Genomic DNA, 22,174 nt, shown 5'->3' on the forward strand with positions numbered 1-22,174 from the left:
CACATTAAGGGTACTGATACTCATCTCACAAGAGTTCTCTGAGTATTAAACGAGAATATTTGCATAGCCTTTAGTGTGAAACTTGGCACATGGAAAGAACTCTCCAAATGATTTCTCTCTCGCTCACTTTCTCTCTCTGTATGTATACATGAGCATATATATACATCCAAATGCCCAGAAAAATGCATATTGAGTGCAATGTCTGACATTTTGAGTTACTGTGTCAAAGCTATCTATTTCACATAATGCTGAGCTATTTGTTTCCCCAAACACTATTTGATATTATTATTACATCAAATATGCAGGAAAAACTAGGGGATTTCAAGCCAGAAGACTGGGGTTTGAACCCCACATCTACTGTTTATTACCTATGAGGTTAGTTCTCTCTGAGATTTCAGTTTCTCATCTGCAAAATGATGATGATGATAACTACACTCATCTTATATCCTAACAGGGTTAAGGAAAGGATAAAAATGTAAGGTATATAATAGTGCTGTTAATATTATACGAGTCTTGACCTATTTAATATTACATGTTAAAATATTTAAGTGGTTCTTATTACTCTTCACAACCTATTTTACTTTTGAGAGATGATATCATTAAAGAAGATATTTTATCAGTGAATCCAGAGAAAATAGAAAAAGCACAAAGAAAACTTTTTATTGGAAACACAATGTCCAATAATCTGTTAAAATGTCTACAGCAACAAAATAATAAAAATCGGAGACATGACTTTAATGGAGGCAATGGTGAGGAACCCACAGCATTTTTCCTAGGTTTTATTCATTGACATGTCAGATTCATTATGTTTGATTCATTGGATTTCAGTGTCTGAAGCTGAAGACTGCACTTTTTACAACCAATTGTGAAAGAATAAATGATGCTACAAACAGATAGCTCAGCATCTTCACTGCTTTGAAGTACAGGTCACTGAGAACACTTTAGTGCTGGGAAATGTTGGAGACCAGGCTCTTCTGGCCTTGAAGCTCACTCATTTTTATCTGAGGTATATTGCACATAGTAGGTGCTCAATAATAGATATTTATTGATAAACCTCACTCATTCCTTCCTAGATATTTTATCTGAGGCCATTGTTTATCATGTGGCAAGTGTGGGAATGGGGAAGGTAATAAAGCAGACCTAACACACTGATATCAGCAACTTACTTTAAAATGCATGCAAAGTAAAAGATAAACTGATGGGGAGAGAGGGATGGATAGATGAATAGATATGTGATAAAGCAAACACTGCAAAATGTTAATTGTGGTATCTAAGCAATGGGTATACATGTGTTAACTGTACAATTTTGTAAACTTTTCTTCTTGTTAAAATAACTTTATAATAAACATATTTATGAAAATAAAATGGAACTAGAACTAGACTATAGAGAGACAAAAATTAGCTAGGTTCTCTGCTGCGTTAAGAATCGTGGTACAACAAAGCAATGCCAGCAAAATAATGAGCATTTTGAAGTCGTTGTTGTGGTTCTCATTTGATTAGTGTACCGGCTAGAAGAGACTAGGTATACTGCTGTAGCAAATTAATCCCTAAATCTTAGTCACTCAATGTCACCCAGTTATTTCTTACTCTCATGACTGGTGCAAGTTGGCTTGGGGCTCTGATCTAGGACCTAGGCTGACAGAGGTTCCACCATGTGCAATGTCACCAATCTTAGCAGGAAGGGAAGAAAGCATAGAGAGTCACAAAGTGCCTTTCAAATACAAGGAAGTCTAGTCTTCCATGTGCTTAAGGAGTAGAGGAGAATTTGATATTCGTCGACACTAGTGAAGTCTTTTATAATGAGACTGAGCATGAAGTGGAGAATTCAACGTCTGTTCCTTCTTTACTCTTCTTACTTCCCAGTAACAGGTACAAATTGTCATGCCTGAAAATACAAAATCTTTATAAAACCCTAAGACACAAGACCTTGAGGAGCAAATAATACACACTGACACGCTGCAAGGGTTCAAAATTATGTTCCTTATTTGCATGACTAGACTATGTGCTGTCATTCTGGTGTTCTCAGAATTTATCAACAGGTCAAAAGATTCAGCATTTGCTTTGTGCATGAAATTCTCTACCACCATTAGGGAAAGAACAGACATGGATATTGTCCTTAGGTCATAATAATCCAGAATGGATTAAATGGGCATAAAATATACAACAATTATTGCAGATGCAATTGAAGGCTTAAGTGTAGTAGATGCTGTGAATGAAATAGAGTCAAAAAATATGATAGCAATAGCAATAGAAGGAGTAATAGTAATATTAATAACAGCAGCTAATGCTAACATTGTGCTTACAATGTGTCAGATAATGTTCTGAGTCCCTTATAAATATTGCCTCCTTGAATGTCCCTGTCAACCTTGTGAGGCTGGCACCATCACTGATGGACATTTCATGGAGAAGCAGTGACCTGAGTTCTGTCACTGAAGTAGGTCGATATTTAATAGGAAGGGGAGATGGAAGGAAGATCTCAGGAAAAGAGAGTTTTATGAATAAAGTTAGAGAGGGCTAAACAAGCAAATAAGTGGAAGGGCAGGAAGGAGACTGCTCTTAATACAACTCAAGGTCTGGGAGGGAAAGGATTTGATAAGTTGGGTATGACCAGATAGTGGAGACCTTGAGAGCCATAGAAAGGCTCAGTTTTCTCTTATGTTTTCCTTTTTGGGAAGCTTTCATGTTTGTCCATGAAATGATAGAGGCCCGAATTGCAATGGAATATACAATTTAATGATGCTATTGTAAACCATGTCTACAACAGAAGAAAAGATGGAAGGACAGATGTATAGCAATGAAACAGTGGTATGAAAGAACTCCAGTTTTGCTTGACTTTTATTAAGAACGGTAGAAGGGGGTGGGTAGAACAGTAGCAAACTCATTCAAAATGTACTCTTGCAGGAGGAGTTTGGGCCAACTACAAAGTTTAGAAGGCTCAGTCCCCAAGACTCCCCTCACTTCTGACACTAAGTGCAAGTTTGGGGAGTTCCCCAAACCACCCTTCATTTCAATAATTTGTTGGGAAGATTCACAGAAGTCACCAAAAGCCGTTACTCTCATGGTTATGTTTATTATAGAGAAAGGATAGAGATTAAGATCAATCAAAGGAAGAGATGCATAGGGCAGAGTCCAAGGGAGTTCTAGATGGAGTTTCTGTTGTCTTTTACCCATGGAGTAAGGATGCATTACTCTCCCAGAATTGACACGTGACAGTATGTGTGGAGTATTACCAACCAGGGAAGCTCACCCAAGCCTCAGTGTTCAGACTTTTTATTTGAACTTAATTATGTAGGCATGATTGATTGATTGATTGATTGATTGTCCATATGGTTGAAACCAGTCTTTAGGTTGATTGCTACTGTGTGACCCAAAGCCCCCAACCTAAGTTACATTTTTGGTCTCTCTGGCATGGCCAGTATCCATCCTAAGACTATTTAAGTGTGGCCAGTCTCCTCTCCATCCTTCCAAGCCCCCAAATCATGCTGTTGGACTATCTTGCATGACCCGATCCTCCCAGGCAAACGAAGACTCTCCTCTCAGCATAACATCCCAAGGGCCCCGAGATGACCTCCAGAAGCTAAGGGCAAAGGCCAGACTTTCTCTTTGGCCAAGACCAAATTCTTTGCTATGCCCTGATTCTAACGTATCGTTGGTTAATATTTACTGTATCCCGAACAACTATGCAATGCAAAAGAATCCCCCATGTCAACTTGTTAATTTCTTGGGTAATTTGCAACGTTACTTTCTTTCTGTGTATTTCACAGAAAAAAACGCCATTGAACTACTTTTAATGAACTTTCCCATCAAAGTATATTTGTAATTTCTTTGTAACTGCTCGGTAAAAAGCCCCTTGTCACATTCCCTTTGTTGCTTTACCTCTTAGATTTGTGGCCACAGTGGGAGACAGATTGGTCTGACTCCCTAGTGACGTTGCTCTGGTTGCAGAGGACAGCTGGAGATGGGCAGTGGGAGACGGAGAATGGCACTGGCAAGGCTTTTGAGGTGTGGATGTGGCCAGAATGACAGATTTAAGTCAGGACATGGACAAGGACTGGGCTGCAACTGAGGCTTTAATTACAGATGGGGATCAGTATGGGGTTGCTTGGAATATGGGTCTGAGTGGCAGTTGTAGATCCGGTTCAGATAGGAGCAGTCATAGAACAGCTTGGCACCTGGCGAGTTACTGGTGGTCAGGGCCAGAGCAGCAATGAAGGCAAATCTTGCATGGAGTTGGAGGGAGCATTGGTGGTTTCCACAATGTAGTGGAGCGTTGCTGTTTACCTATCCTGCTCTGAAGCTGTGAGTCTGTTTAGAGAGCCATTAAAGGTGAGGACTAAGGGATTAGACTGTCTAGATTCAAGTCATGACTCTGCCATTGCTAACTATGTGATTTGGCAAGTTACTTAACCTCTCTGTGCCTCAGTTTCCACATCTATTTAATAAAGATAATATTCATTTTCTCTATCATTAATTTCTGCTCCTATTTTTATTGGTTTCTTCTTTATTCTTTGAGTTTAATTCACTTTTCTTTTTCTAGTTTGTTGAGATGGAAGCTTAGATTTTGATTTTCAGTTTTTCTTCTATTTTAATATGTGCATTTAAAGCTATAAATTTTCCTATAATCAGAACTTTAGTTACACCCTACAAGTTTTGGCATGTTACACCTTTGTTAAACTTCAGTTCAACATATTTTAAATTTTCCATTGTGATTTCCTCCTAGAGGCATGGATTATTTAGAAGTGTGTTGTTTTATTTCTAGCTGGCTTTCCATAACTTACTCCTAGTGATCAGAGAACAGGCCTTGTGTGCTCTCAATCCTTTGACATTTGTTGACACTTGCTCTATGGACTGGCATATTGATTATTTTGGTAACTGTTCTGTAGGAACTCTAAGGAAATATTCTGCAGCTGTTGCATAGAGTCTGTCATAATTTTCCATTAGATCAAGTTGGTTTATAGGTCAATCAAGTCTCCAATATCCTTACTGATTTTTTTGTCTGCTTGTCCTGTCAGTTACTGAGCAAGGTGTGTAAATTCTCCAACCATGACTGAAGATTCATGTATTTTTCCTTTAAGTTCTTTTAGAAACTTAGAGTTTCCCTGAGAAATTCATAGGCATTTTTGCTTTATATATTTTGTGGCTATGTTATTAGATGTAAATTTAGGATTGCTACATTTTCCTGTCGAAATGACTTTATTTATAGGAATATTCTTGCCGTGAAGTCTGTTGTGTTTGATACTAATATCAGCATATTAACTTGCCTTTGGTTTGTGCCTGCACGTTAAGCCCTTCTTCATCCGTTCAAACTAGGTGTTTTCTTATATTTAATGTATGCCTTTTGTCCTTTTTTTCAATCAGCCTGAAAATCTTTGTCTTTTAGTTGAAGTGTTCAGCCTATTATTGTTTGAGTTAGGTGTAAATCTATAATGTTTTTGTTTTATTTTTAATTCCATCTTTGCCTCTTTATTCTTTCTTTCCTATATTTATTATCTTCAGTATTTTTTTTGTGTGTGAAGAAGATTGGCCCTGAACTAATATCTGTTGCCAATCTTCCTCTTTTTGTGCGAGGAAGATTGTTGCTGAGCTAACATCTGTGCCAATCTTCCTCTATTTTATGTGGTGTGCTGCCACAGCATGGCTTGATGAGTGGTGCTAGGTCCATGCCTGGGATCTGAACCTGTGAACCCCAGGCAGCGAAAGCAGAGCACACGAACTTAACCACTACACCACTAGGCTGGCCCCTGATCTTAAGTATTTTTGTTCCACTTTATCTTCTCTATTAGCTTTTGAGTTGTGCATTCTTTTCTTTTTTTAATTATTACTTTAGGTAGAGGTATGCACAGTTTTTCTGGAAAGGACTGTATAGTAAATATTTTTGGCTTCAAGTGCCATATGGTCTCTGTGGAAACTGCTCACCCCTGAAGTTGTAATGTGAAAGCTGCTATAGATAAAACATAAACAAAGACATGGCTATGTGCCAATAAAACTTTATTTGCAAAAATATGTCACTACCCAGATATGGCCCATGGGCCATGATTTGCAAATGCCTGCTTTAGAGTTTAGATGTTCGACTAACAACAGTCTACCTTGGTATTTTAGCACTTCCTCTCCCACATTCAAGAACTCTAAGACAGTTTAAATAGAGTTACCCGTTTCCATTCTTTAGGCTGTTGTTGTCATGTAGTTTACTTATTTACCTTTGTTAAAACACCACAAAACATTATTAATATTGTTGATTTAAAGAGCAATATTCTTCATATTTACCCACATATTTATCCTTCCAGCCTTCTTAATGCCTTCCTGTGTTACTGTATTTCTATCTGGGTTCATTTTGCTTCAGTTTAAAGAATTTCTTTGTTTATTTGTTATAGAGCCTGCCTGCCGAGTATGACTTCTCTTACTTTTTTGTCTGTCTGGAAATGTCTCTATTTCATCTTTACTTTTGAAGGATATTTTCACTGGAGATAGAATTTTAAGTTGGCAGAGTTTTTTCCCCTAGCATCTTGAAGATATAATTTAATTGTCTTCTTGTTTCCATGTTTCTGTTGAAAATTCAGTTGCAAAATTATTTTGTTATTTGAGCGTATTGCATCATTTTTTCTCTGAGTGCTTTAAAATTTACTTTGTTTGTCTTCAATTATACTAGGATGTGCCTAGGTGTGGATTTCTTTATATTTATCCTACTTAGGGGTCTTGACACATCTAAAATGTATTGGTTTGATATTATAACCAATTTCAGGAAATTTTCAGCCGTTGTCTTCATAAATATTACTTCACCTCCATTTCCTTTCTCCTCTCCTTCTGGGACTCCAATTACATATATAGCAGACGACTTGACCATTTGACTGTATTTTGCATGTGTCTTACTCTCTGTTCTATTTTTTCTATTATTTTTTTCTTCTGTCTGTGCTTCAATTTGAATATTTTTATTGACTTGTCTTTGAATTCACTAATCCTGTTTTCTGCTTTGTCAAATTGTTAACATTTAAAAATTTTATATATTGTACTTCTAAGTTCTAGAATGTTTATTTGATCCTTTTTTTATAGATTCCAATTATCGTTGAAATTGTCTCTTTATTCATTTTGTTCATCTTTTCTGTTTTCTTTAACATAGTTATAATATTTGTTTTAAAATCTTTTGCTTGTAACTGATATGTGTATCACCTGCAGGTGTGCTTCTAATGTTTACTTTTTCTCTTGACCATCAATCACATTCCTTACCTTCTCATATCTCATGAATTTTTAAAATATGTGTAGAACATTGTTTATAAAAGAAGAATAAATGCTAAAATTAATTTTATCTTTCCCCAGAGAGAATAATGGGTAAATAAGTTCAATCCGATCAGGTCTGTGTTAAGGCTGTTTAGAAGCTTTCTTTATACTCTGTTTTCCTTTCATTCCAAATGTGTCAAGGACAAGACCTGTTGAATGTTTGTTGTAGGTTCCTCCTTCCAGTAGAATTTTGTCTCTGAAGCACCAAAGATTGTGGGTGATTTTACTTTGCCTTTTCATACCAGCCCTCCTGTCTTCCATGACACCCCAAGACTCAGTAAATTTCTCATTGGGAAAACGGAAACATGGCCTTGGGGATCCTCTAGATTCTGTTTTTTTAAAAGATTTATTTTCTTTTCTTTTCTTTTCTTTTCTTTTTCTCCCCAAAGCCCCCCGGTACATAGTTGTATATTCTTCGTTGTGGGTCCTTCTAGTTGTGGCATGTGGGATACTGCCCCAGTGTGGTTTGATGAGCAGTGCCATGTCCACGCCCAGGATTCGAACCAATGAAACACTGGGCTGCCTGCAGCGGAGCATGCGAACTTGACCACTCGGCCACTGGGCTAGCCCTGATCCTCTAGATTCTAATTCAACATGCTACCCATGTGGTGTCATCAAAAATTCCACGTGTTTCTTTCTTCTCAAAAGACTCTGTCCTAAGGCAAGCCCAATTTGCAATTCAATACTTAATCTCAGAAAATTTTCCTAAAGTAGAAGATAGCCATCAATATCAGCTCATCTAAAGCAGACTCTATCCTTTGTTGTATTAAATTCATTTAGTCTTCTTTGCTTCAATAGGTATCTAATGTCTTAGTATGGTTTTTGCAGTGGGAGAGACGGACTCCTTTTTATTATTATTTTTGCCTAGTTTTTGCAGTGGGCCTGCTTCTACCTACTACATCCTACTCAGATCCATAAGTCGGAAGCAAATGCAAAGATAAAACAGGAGACTTAAGGATAATTTTTACCTTGCTAGACTGCTTCGGGTTATATTCCTCGACTCTGAGGGTTCATCTTCCTCTAATGTTTAAGGATATTTCAGTCATAAAATTTTGGAAGGAACTGCCTCACTTAATCACTCAGCCTCAGTTTTTTTGTATGTATTTTGGGGATAATCAAGACTGTGTTGGTGTATTGTTATTGTTCTACAAAACTGGGAAGTAAAAATATAATGAAAGATGGGTAATTATAATAGAAAGCAATTTATAAATTACAGAGCTTTATAAAGTTGTTAAGTGTCACAATGTTTGAACTTATAACTCAGATTCCACAATTTCTTTATATTTTCTTTTTTTTTAAAGCTAATGCTACCAATATAGTTTGTTAGGTGAGGACTGAGGTTAGATAATTTTGATTGAGGCTGGTAGAAGCTTAGGAAAATCATCAGAGTCCTCCTAAATATATGTCAAATACATCTCACAGCTTCCTTCAGGCCTATCATATGTTTTGTAAATGATCAACCTAGAATTTATTTTAACATTGCATCTGAGGCAACATCTTAAATTTATATTACTGAGAGTGATAAAACTCTCCTAACTTTACTAGAATATTGATTGCATGGGGAGAGCAAATTGACTCCAACGAAATTTTGATTGCAATACAAATACACAAATATTTCTTGAGGACTTGTTACGATTCCACCACTGTGCTGGGCCCGTTAGGTGCCCAGACACTCTAAGTAAACCCTGAGCTATCATTTTAGCTTCTTTCTGCTTCTTCAGCTGCTACCCTTCCAATTATTCTTTTTCAGCGTCTCAAGACTCTATCAAGTTTGATTGCTCTATTAGTCAAATCATTTTTGTATTTTTGCTTTTCAGGTCAAATAGAATGAGGTGAATAATTTAACAACTTGTCTAAAATGTCCACTTCTAGGGTCTCTTGATGTCATCCTTTTAACCTTTATTCTACTCAGTCATTTCTCGACATTTTCTACTTTGTGTACTCCCTCTACACAAAGAATTTGTGTGTGTGTGTGTGTGCGCGTGTGCATGTGTGTGTTTGTGTCTTGAATAGAGGGGCTGATAAAATAGGTTCTCAATAACTCAGCTGCATAAATAATACCCCCTCCTGCATTTTGAATAGGGTGTTGCAGGGTCCACAGATCTAACTCATATTATTGTCTCGTTCTATCCTCACAGAAATTCCACATATAAAATTTGTTAGGAATTCAGATGCACTTTTAGGTAGTAATTATTTGCTTATTAAAGATTAAAATGAAGAGAAATCTCAAGAAAGAATGTTTTGCATTCCTTGTCCAACCTAACTGGGTTTCAACTCTGACAATATTGTCTTTTATAGATTCTAAAATACAAGAACCTGTGGTGTAAAGACTATTTGACTTTTTAAGCTCAATTCAACAAGTCGTAGTAGCCAAGTCAATTTGAACCGGTGAAGATGAAAATAATTAATCTCAAGTATTATTTGATTGTTTCATGAATGCAAATGGAGGCAGAGAAAAGAACATTTGTAAAATGGCCTGTTATTTCCACCCATAGTTCCATTCCTCAACCATTCCCAAGAAGCTAAACTCTAGGTAAAACATCGTGGTGCTATGCAGATGTCAGCACTGAAATGAATTCCCTAGTGCACTCTTTCAATCAGCTGTGGTGTCTAAACTATTGCTATTTAGACATTCTCGATCCTTTATTGCACTGGTAACTAACATCTGTAGGGTGCCTTTCACTTTTACATTGTATTTTAGTTTTATTTCTCAGTTAAGCTCCCTAGAAATTCTGTATAACAAATATTATTCTTTCCATTCCATAGTAGAGAAAACTGAAGCTTATGGAAGCAAATTGACTTACCTAAGATCACATGTTAGTCTGGGATCTAGAATTCAAACTTAGGTAAATGTTCCACAGGAACACAAAAGACATGTGTATTCTGCTGCTGTGGAACGTAGTCTTCCGTAATTGTCAGTTAGGTCTAGTTGTTTTATAGTTGTTGACGTTGTTAATATCTTTAGTGATTTGTTGTCTGCTTATTCTCTCAATTACTGAGCAAAGTGTGTTAAATTCTCCAACTATGACTGAAGATTTGTCTATTTCTTCTTTTAGTTCTGAGATCTTTTTTGCTTTATGTACTTTGGGGTTATACTATTAGATGTAAATTTAGGATTGCTGTGTCTTCCTGTTGAAATGACTCTCTCTAGTAGTACTTTTGTCTTGAAGTCTATTATGTGTGATACCATATCTGATTCTGTGTCTACGCAATTTACATTACATCATTGCTCTCCAGAGACTATTGAAAAGGTACAGATCTTCCTCAAATGGCAGAACAAATCAACTTTTGGTAACATATGGATTAGTCATTTGCATAAAATTATAAACTCAAGGTCAAATTTCTCCTGGTTTCTAGTACACCACTAGCTGTTTTTCAACACAAACCAGTTAAGAATAAAAATCATTCTGAAAAGCCAAGTCATAATTAGAAAGTCAATTTACTTACCCTAAAAATCACATAATGAATACCAAAGTCAAATATAAATTACTTTTGTATTATCCTTTACTTTGGACTGTTCATTCTCTTAACTCTTTTATTAATGCGGATCAGTAAGAGTTGGGTATTCAAGAATGGTAAAGTAATCTTAATCATCACTCTGTCTAAGTAGAGGCATTTATTGGTGCCCATCTTTGAGATAGCATCCCGCATATATTAGGAGTTAGATATCTCCGTGGTGGATGCAAAAAGGAAGGTACTGGGCATTGCAATAGGCAGGATTGGACCACCTTTGAGGATCAAGTCACTTGGGAGATGGGAGAAGGGGTTGCAAGGAGTACTATCTGGATGCTAAGAGTTTGCACTATATTTCCGTTGCTCTAATTCTCATCACAAAAGCTGGATGGGTGTTCCCAACTGGCCTAAAGGTCAAGCTACTGCCCAAACAGGTAACAGAAATTTAGCTCAGGAAATCTCCAACTAGTATGTCAGGTGGACATCAAAGTTTTATTTGGTACCATTTCAACCCAGTTGCTGGAGGTAAGCCAAGCCATCAGTGATGAGGAAGGATAGCAGAACAATTGACAGTGTCTTTCCTTTCCCTGATTTGTTCAGACTAAAGCTTTACATGAATATTTATTCAGAGATTTCAATTTCTATATTTCTTCTCCAGCCACATAGTTACCAAGTCACATCCCATAAATAACAATACCTTGGGGGAAATTAAAACAAACTCCTGTTCACAGAAATGTTAGGGAACCCTAGCCTAGATGGTAATCGGTGGGGGGGGGGGACTGGTTCCTCTGTATTTGTAATATAATCCTAATATAAGAGATACCATCTCTCCATTAAAATGTTCAGTGAATGCTGAATCCCTGATTCCACTATTTCTGTTTCCACTTCTGAAAAATTCAGAAGCTCTTTAGTACCTTTAGCTTTATTGATGGAACCGTCTTTAAACCTGTAATCTTTATTAAACAGAGCTTCAGATAGAAAGCTCTATTGGGAGAATGAAGCCTCCATATAATCCATCCCTTTTCTAAAAATTTGAAAGGTGAGTTTCAAAATATACAGTGAATGTGTCCGTTAATTTAACTTTTTATCTAAGAGCAAAAGTCAAAGGTAATAAAGATCCAAATTGTTCAGTGCATACAGAATCTAGAAGTGAGAATGAATCTCCCTTATGTGTGCATTCATTTGCATTCTTATTAACTGAACAGACTCTTATGGGAATTTTTATATATGGTCAGGTTGGGAAACAGAAACATAGAGCTTGTCCTGTTCCATCATATGCATGCTGTTTCCATGCATTGGAATCAGGAGAGCGGTTTGGTTTTATAAAAGCCCAATATCCGATGTGATTTATTAAGATTCTCCCCAGTTGGACTCCAGAGGCCACGACTGTGTCAGAGACCTGACACTCCAGTCTTATTCCTAAGTCAATTCTTAAATTGTTAGTTTTCCAAATTATCTTGAGTATGGACATTTCTACACAACAGCCTGCTTTTCTGGTGTTTGAAATAAAAGAAGAACTTGTCGAACTGAGTGATCTGGGGACTATTGAGCAGTGCACAGGGCCGGTTATTAAAGCTGTGTTTATATTCTAGCAAATCTTCCTCCCAAATCATTACCATTGTGCTACATCCTTAGGAAATTACACACTCACAGAATGTTGATATTAAGCAAAAGTGAATCTCTCTCTTTGTTCTTCTATCAGCCTTCTGCTTCCACTAATTTACTCACTCATTTATAGAACCTGTAACAAATCAGACCTTCAGCACCACCCTCCCCACACCCCCCATATAGGGTCAAACCAACTTAAATTCCTCTTTCACACATCATGTTTTTACTTACCTATCTCTACCTTAGCAACTTCTTTACCCCACATTCTTTGAGCAATTACAATTAGAGAAAAAATCCTTGACCTATTTATATTTTTATGTTTACCCATTCTTTTTTTATTCATTTAGTTATTCTTTTGTTCAACAGATATTTGTTGAACACCTACTATGTGGCAGGAATTATTCAATATATTGACACATGATGAAGAAGCCAGTCTTTCATAGCGTCCAGCTAAATGTCTCTTGAATCCAACCATGCTCCTCTCCTGTCTCCACCCTTGTCTAGTTGTTCTTACTAGATTACTGCAATGACCTCCAAACTGATCTTTCAGCATCCACCAATAGATTAGTCCTCTACCCATCCATTCTCCACATTCTATGCAAGAGGAAATGATCAGAATTCAAATCTGATTATGCTGCCTACTTCCCAGCTTAAAACTGTTTAATGACTTCCTGTTGCTCCAAAATGAAAAAAAAGAAATCCTAAAACATGGCTGTAAAGACCTGCGTGATTTATCCTTGCCTGTCCTTCAGTCCCAGCTTGTGCCTCACTCTCCCTGTGTCACTGTGCTTGGCCACTCTGTCTTACATACCATGTTTCCACTTAGGGCAGGGCCTTTGAGTTTGCTGCTCCTACTTCTTCAGATGTTCTTTCCATCCCTCTACCTGTTAACTCAGACCTCAGTCACAGAAGGGAAGTCTTTTAAGACCTTGATGACGAGGCCAAAATCCTATTTGTTGGCTCTTATGGCACTCAGTCCTCCCTTTTGTACTTCTTAACAAAATTCCTATACGACATTTGTTGGCATGGTCATTTAGTTAATATCTATTTCCTCCATGAGATTATGAGCCTCATGAGGGCAGGGACCAGGTCTAACTGTGTTTCTACTGTACTCCCAATGTCTAGCACAGTGTTTCGCACATAGTAAGTACTCCATGCATTCTTATTGATTAATGAAGATTTTATCTCACAGGAGAATCTGAACCTTAAGGCGGTTCTGAATGTTGAGAGTGTGGATTCAAGAAGGGAAGATAGGTGTGGCCATCAGCAGCTACACAAGTCTTCTGAATTTATAAGCAAATCTTTTTGTGACTATGGATTTTTTTGTGAGTATGGGAAAGAGTTCATAGCTTTCATCAGATTCTAAAGGGAGAAAGTAATTTAAAAAGGTTAATGTGTACTTGAGGGAGACTTTGAGATTTTATTTTTGTTTGTTTTTATCACCCTTTAAGATTGAGCTATTCACACAACCTTTATTTCATCAGTAACATGGTGTGATATTTATGAAGGCCCAGAAGGACTGTGCTTAGTGATAACATTAAGCAAATTCAGAAACACAAGGAGTTGCCATGAATTTGAATGAGAATTCAAGTGGAATTTGTTGCCCTGAGTTTTTTCTTTAAAGAACTGAGACCTGGCTGCAAACAGGTGAGGATTAAATTGCAGAGAGAAGATGATAGATGTAGGATTATTGCTGAGATTCAGTGGTCCGGTGGGAACCTGTGACTGCTGGAAGTTAATGCAGAGTGACGGATTGATGCTTCGAGTGCATTTTTTTCCCCTCACACAAACAAGTCTCTAATTAAAGCATTTTATGTTTATATAGTTGTCACATCCAATAATTTAAAATTATCCTAATTTAAAACAGCATTTACGAAACTCTAATTAGACTGTTAATATTGTGAATTTTCAAGTGCTCATGTTCTCTTTTCCTGATTAAAATAAAGAGAAAATAATTCCTCTACCTCATCCAGCCAGCACCTGATTCTGAAGGTGAGAGTTAACTTAAGGTGAGCATAGGAGATAGACATTCTGCAAAAGGAAGGAGGAAAAGCTACATTCTTTACTCAATTTCTCATTCATGTCTAGGAGCAAATTATTAATTTCCTCAAGTAGTTTTGTTCCTGTCATAAAATGAGAAGAGTTTTGCTTTAAGAGATTCACAGATGGCAGCGGCTTCCCAAGAGTTACTGATTTTAAAATCTTGTCCCTCTCAGAAGAAAAAGCAGGGAAGGAACAGTAAATACAGCATAAAAAAAAAGATCAAGATGAATTTGTTTCAATATTATGTTTTAAAGTGAAAGCTGGAATGGATTTGATGTCTGTGTATATGGAGAAGAAGGTCATTTCTTTTTATTACAACACCCAAAAGAAATGCAGATATTTAGCAGTCAGTTTAAAATCTCCATCACTTCGACTGGAAACTTGTGCCAATTAAAGATGCCTGAAGATCTGCAAGCTCAGAATGATTCTGCTAGTACTTTTTCTTCAATTATTCTGAAGCACAAAATGTGGAAACAAATCTCTCAGATTACCAGAGGGCTGGAAAAACAAGAGCTGGAAGAAAGAGCCAGGACAAACCACAGCAAAGCATAGTAGTGCCATCTTCCTGAGGTAAGCGCGAGGCTGTGTTCCTGCAGGAAAGGCTTTTCAGATGGAAAGTGAGGGGGAAGTATTTCCATCCCCTCTCACTCAGCAGTTTCATTCTTCAGAATATCCCCAAGAGAAATTCTCAAGCTTATACGACTGGAAATTTGTACAAAATGGTTCATAACGTCTTTGATCACAGTGAAACTCCAGAAATACCCCAAATCCCCATCAGTCAGAGACTGGATGAATAAATGGAGATATTACACAATGACGTATTACATAATAGTCAAAACAAGTAACTACAGGTTGACCCCAAAATATTGGTGGATCTTGGTGATATACTATCGAGTGAAAAAGTTAGGTCCCAACATATTATGACATGATACTCTTTTTATTAAGTTGAAAACAACTGAAATGGATGCAAGCAAACTGTATATAAAGAAAAGCCAAGGAATGGTGGATGTGGAATTCAGGATGATGGTTACTTTGGGCAGGTGTGGAGGGGAGTCAGGAATTTGAATAAGGAGATATGACTGACTGTAGATTATCTTCAAGGTCCTGGCTTTTGTTTTGGGTGATGAGTTGGTAGGTGTTTATTATATTATTAAAAATAACTAACTAAAGAACGTGGGCCATGCAAGAACCAATGATGAATGTGTGTCTTGAACTAAAAGGACCAGTTCAGGGGGAAAAAATTCCCCAAAGGGTACTTTAGGAACTTCCTGATGCTGATGCTGTGGATGAGTTGGGAAAGGACTGGAAGGGTTCTTGCAAGTTGCTACTGGTTTTCTTTCATGAGAAACAAGTCGATTCACTGAAATAAAGAAAGTGAAACTTCACAAAATTCAGAGACTTAGGAAAAAAACAATGAAACACATTAGAATTTGTTTTTCCCAGAAGAAAATAGAGAATGAAAACTGGGACCTATACCTCCTATTCTTTAGGGCCAATTCAGACTCTCCCTTCTTTTATGAAGGCTTATTATTTTCTAACTCTTATTATAAAGAATTTTAAACATATACAGTACAAAAGTAGGACAGTATAAGAAACCCCCACATATACACGTCTCCCAGATTCAATAATTATCATTTTATGGAAACACTATAGTTTTACCCACTACCATTGAAGATATCTTATAGTTCTTTTTGTCTATATGGCATATGCCACTGGGGGTTGGGTATAGTCACATTACTTATTTTTAGTTTTGATAATTTATTTCTGTGCTTTGCCACTAAATGGATTCATAGTTAGGATCATTTATTTCATTTTAATTTTGAGTTAAAACCATGTGAATCTTATAATTATTGCTGATTTGCTTTCACCTGCTCTGATTTTGGAGTTTACAGGGCTGTCTTATCATTTACCTTCATTGTAGATGGCACTTTCCTTTTTTAATAATAGTTGCTCTGTTGGCAGTATTTACTATAGCTGAATATATGCACATACTATGATCTAACAGTTCTACGCTCAGTTATATATCTAACAGAAAGGCATATATATGTTCATCAAAAGATCCATACTAAAATGTTCATAGCCCAAAACTTGAAACTACTAAAATGGCCATCAACAGTAAAATGAATAAATAAGTGTGATATATTCACACTGTGGATTATTATGCAGCTACGAGAATAAATGGCCTACAGCTACACATAATAATTCAGATGAATCTCACAAACATAATTTTGACAAAAGAAGACAGAAACAAAAGTGTGCACATTGTATGACTCCACTTATATAAAGTATAAAAATAAGAAAAACTACTCTATATTAGAGGCCAGGATGCCTCTTGGTGAGGAGTGTCTGGAAGGAGACGCAGGGGAAGCTTCTGTGAGTGTTGGTAATATCGATTTCTTGATCTGGATGCTCATTACGTTAGCGTGATCAATTTGTAAATATTTATCAACCTGGACATGTGAAATTCATATACGGATATTAGAATGCAATTAAAAATAAAAATAGCTGCTTCATAGCCATCTCCATAGCCTTATCATTTAAATATACTTTTCTTCTAGTTTGAGCATCAAAAAGAATAATGATAGTAAAATAGATTATGAAACATTAAATAAAAGATATGTGTCCATAGTGATAGCTGAAGTAAGGAGTCTGGGGAAAGACTCCTCTTTAGAGAATAATTCCAGCTAATAAATGAGAAAAGAGTGAAAGATTTAAAAAGTACTATTTTACAATCAGCAGTCTAATAATCAATATGCACAAGGATAGGATCATCAGTAGTTGCTAAAACCAGTGGGTAAAGTATCCACTAGCGTCCCTCCTACCCTCCCAGGTTACTTATCAGTTTCTAAGGAAAAGATACCTTTACAATGGAGAGATTTGTTAGTTACCACCTTATGGAAGGGATCAAACTTATATAGAGTTTGATATTGATATTTGACACTGAATTGATATTTGTACCAGTAATAGCAGGAATTGATGTGTGGCACCAGATGTGATGCACTGGTATTTAAACAATTTTACTGATGTAGCAGTTTTGTCAGCATTTAACCTGCATCAAATCATGAAGAAACAGTCAGATAAATCCAGACCTTTGTACATACTACAAGGCAACTAGCCTAGTCTCTTCAAACGTCAGTGTCATGCAAAAAAAAAAAAAGGTGGAGGAAATGTTGATTACAAGCTAACCAAATTTGATGCATGATCCATTACTTAAAGAAAATCACTATAAAGGGTATTTGGAGGACAATTGGAGAAATCCTAACATGGATTGCATGTTATATAATATTCTTTCAATGTTAAACATCTTAGGTATGATAATGGCATTGTGGTTATATAGCAGAATGCTCTTTTTCTTAGAGATAAATGCTGAAGTATTTAGGAGAGAAGTGCTGTGATGTCTGCAACTTACTTTCGGTGGTTCAGCAAACGCAAGCACAGACACACAACACACACAGGCACAGACAACACAAATATTGTGAATTTTGTGAAGTAGTGAATTAGTAGTTGGTGAACCAATAAATGCAGGTGAAGGTTATACAAGTCTTGATTGTACAATTGATTGATTCTACAATTGTACAACTTCTCTTTTTTTTTTTTAAGATTTTTATTTTTTTTTTTCCTTTTCCTCCCTAAAGCTCCCCAGTACATAGTTGTATATTCTTAGTTGTGGATCCTTCTAGTTGCGGCATGTGGGACGCCACCTCAGCATGGCTTGATGAGCGGTGCCATGTCCGTGCCCAGGATTGAACTGACGAAACACTGGGCCGCCTGCAGCGGAACACTCGAACTTAACCACTTGGCCACGGGGCCGGCCCCATACAACTTCTCTTTTAAACTATATATTAGGTTTCAAATTTTACCAAATAAAGTTTTGGAGAAAAATTGTGCATATGGACAGTAAAAATTTTTTTTCTTGATTTAATTCAACTTAATAATAGTAAGCACCTAATGTGCTCTGGGAAGTAGTATTCTTTGGGCGTATTATAGTAAACAAGAAACAATATCTGCTTTGCAGTAAAGGGTTAATTTGGCAGGCTTAGGGTGCTCAAATCTTGCACATTCCAAAGGAAGGACTGGAACTTGACTGACTCCTGAGAGAGAACCTTTTAGCTGTTGGAACATCCTACCTGATAAGTGTCTTTGTATATCTGAGACCTTGGGCCATATTAGATAGTTTATGCTAAAAGAATATGATTTATGATAAATGTCTGTTTTCATGCCTGGGGTCCTGAGCCATGCTGTATCATCTGACTTTGGAATGAGAGGTGCCTGGAGACTGAGTTGTTAATGTCACATGGGTTCTCCATACTTACATTACTAACCTACAATAAAAACTGTGAACACCAAGGCTTGGGTAAGCTTCCCTGGTTAGCAAAACTTGGTACACGTTGTCACACATTGCCACTAGGAGAATTAAGCACTCTCCAACTCCACTGGGAGAGGACTACATGAGGCTCCCATCTGGTTTCTCCTGGACTTTGCCTATGTGCCTTTTACATTGTTGATTTTAATTTGTATCCTTTCCTTGTAATAAACCATAAACATGAGTCTAAAAACTTTTCTGAATTCTGTGAGTCCTTCAAGCAAACCATTGAAGCTGAGGGCGTTTGGGGGACCCCTGAAACATCTGCCTTCTAGGAAATTTTAGTCTAGTTGGGGAGCCAAACCATTAAAGTAGCATGGACAATGCTGACTTGCTGTCAAAGGGCAAGAACATGGTTCTTCTGGAAACCTGAAGCATGATGCTAACTTGTTCTGAAGGCCAAGAGAAGCTCCTAGAAAAAAGTAATGTATAAGCCAAGACCCAAAGGTTGTGTAAGAATTAGTGGGATAAATAGAGTTACTGGTAGAAGAAATGGCACTTAATAAGACTCAGAGAAAATAGAGTATAGCTCACTCAGGGGACTGCAGTTTAAATTTCTTTCCTTACTGACTCTTGTCTTTAATTAGAAATTACTAATAACTGTCTGGTGGGTATAAGACAGGTCATTCCAACTAATTGGACTCTCATTTTCCTTAGGTATAAATTTGAAGTTGGAAAATTTGATTTCTATTTTAAAATAAGTAAACGTTTTTTATCATTTTTTATCAATGCTTTTCTTCTTTATTCTGTGTTAGAAATAACATGAACAAATCCCTAATGTTGAACTGTTCTTGCGTTCCTGGAATAAAATCTACTTGCTTGGGCTTTATTCTTCTTTTAATACAATCAACTTATTATCTTAGTTAAGATTGGTCATCTGCATTATTATATAAGATGGCTCTGTATTATCCTTTTGTTCTGCTATTCTTTTATTTTGGTTTCAGGAAAATGTTAACCTTGAGAATTCCTTGGAAAGATTTCTTTGTTTTCATGTTTCTTTTTTTTTGCTGGGAAAGATTCACCCTGAGCTAACATCTGTTGCCAATCTTCCTCTCTCTTTTTGTTACCTTCCCAACCCCCAGTATATAGTTGTATATTCTAGTTGTAAGTCTAGTTGTGAAGTTTGAATTTAGCAAATCCTACAGATATCAGGAGCGACCTTCTTTAGAAGGCGGTGGGGAGTTCTAAGTAACAGATAACTATTTTTCTTCTGTAACATACTGAAATTTAAACTAAGGCATTTATTTATGTATCAAGCAAAAATGAGCGTGTGTTTGAGTGCAACTAACTTTTAGCATATACAGAGTCACACCTGGAATCTGGAGTTAAATAGCACCATGTTTCCAGTCCATTATAGTGAGGTGTGAGCCTCCCCTTGGAGATTAGTCCTCTAGCCAGCTTCCCAGCCTGCACACTCATTAATTTGTGTCTGTTGAGAGGAGAGCTTTTTCTCTACTTATCTAGTTTCTTACCTCTTCTGAGAGAAAAAACAAGTTCTTTTTTTTTTTTTCAATTTGGTTGGAGAATGTTGCTATATGTTTTTTTTTCATTGTGAACTAATCTGTACAGTACTTTTATTTTTCTTTCATGGGTATTTGGGAGGGGAAAGGGATTATTTGTATTAGCCAGCTATGTATGTATGACCTACCATCATGGTTTCAGCAGCTTTAAGAAGAGAGTCTGGTGACCAAAGAAGCAAAAAGTCTTATTCCAAAATGGCATTTGCTTAGGGAACCACAGCCCTCAGAATAGCATCGTTTTCTAGTCACTCCCACCGAGCCTGTTACCAGTCCATTAGGTAGCTGCCCGCTGGACGTTGCTTCCTCCCATAACTCCCTCCACCCCTATTCTGTCCTCGGCACTAAATCTGTGTCCTTCAGAATTCTTACCAAGAATTGAACTGCAAAATTTATTAGTTTGTGTACCTATTAATTATCTGTTTCTCCACTGAAATGTAAATGCTACAAGACCAGGTACTTTGTCAATGTTACACTCCATTGTATTCCCAGTTCCCAGATCAATGAGTGATTGATAAATGAATACAGGGTTAGTGGTGAGGGTCTGGAGGCCCAGCACCAGTTGTCCCTCAGAGAGGCCCTCATACGGCAGCAGGCTCCCTGAGATCTCTCACTGGGCAAGGCAGGCCATTGACTCCTCCAAAGTTTGCATGGTGTTGGTGGCATGGGACCAGGCAGGATCTGGGGGATGTTACCTGTTAAGGTCCTGGAGGATGAGTGGGAGCTTTCCTAAGGCGTTTACTCTAAAGAGGAAGAATGACATCTACAGTGAGCCCAGGAGTCCTTGAACAGTGGCGTGCCTGTCATCTTTACCTACCTCTTCATTCACTGTGCTAAGCTTTTCACGTATTAAAGTGTGGCTTATGGGTGTAGGAATGGTTGTTGGGATCACATAATCAGAGGCATGGTTATGACAGGGAACATTCCATACCTATCTTTGATTACTTGAGTTAGCTTAACCTCAATTAAGGAAATGGAGCATTCACCTGATGAATTCAAGGTGGGCAGATGGAGCTGACACAGCTGTCTGGGATGCCAGGTGGAGGGAGGGAATTGAGACCCAAGTGACAGCAACATCTTCTCAGTTAGCAAATGTGCCATCTGCTCCTCTATGATTGTGTTTAGAAGGAGACACTTTAACTCTTTCAGTGAACAGCTTTCTAGGACAGCCATTGGTATTGAAGGCGTCTGAAGGAGTATGAATGAATTTAAAGAGAGCAGTTTATTCCTTTTCCACTGACAAGAGCAGGAAAAGAACATGGAGCAGTGTGTGCATATGAAACATTATCAAGACTCACTGGATGCCCGTGAAGAGCCCAGTAAGAGTTGAATCATTTTCAGATGGGAAACTGAGGCAGCTAAGCCAAAGACGTATATATGATGTAAAATAGAACTTGGGGCAGGGAAGGAAAAATCACCAAGTGGTTTCAGTGAACTCTGGAGAATCTTAATGAACAAATGGTAGTACAATTTTCCTTTTGTTCTGTTGCTCTGTGTTGCTGCTCAGCCATTTGGAATGGAATTTCAATCTGAACCGATAGATTAACACATGTTTATTCAGCTAATCCATTTTGCCTTTTTTGTGTCACCTGCTATTCCATTCAGCAAATTGTTTATTTAAATAAAACTTGGTGCTAGGTGCTATTAAGGATATAAGGACAAATAAGATCAAGTTCCTATTTGCCACATGTTTAGCCTGGTGGAGGAATCAGACGACACATGCATAAATAATTCTAATACACAGTCAGGTTTTGGTACAATCTGTGAGAGGTCCTTCTCTTTGCGTGCTTTGGGGTTGTCTGAATCTGGGTTAAAGAGTGAGGTGTGAAAGCCATCCTTTTCTGATTTGACTTATTTCCACCATTTCCCATTAAATTCTTTACTAAACTCCAGCTTATCTAATTCCAAGTTCCCTGCT

Source organism: Equus quagga, chromosome 9 (assembly GCF_021613505.1).
Source record: "Equus quagga isolate Etosha38 chromosome 9, UCLA_HA_Equagga_1.0, whole genome shotgun sequence".
NCBI classification, from domain to species: domain Eukaryota; kingdom Metazoa; phylum Chordata; class Mammalia; order Perissodactyla; family Equidae; genus Equus; species Equus quagga.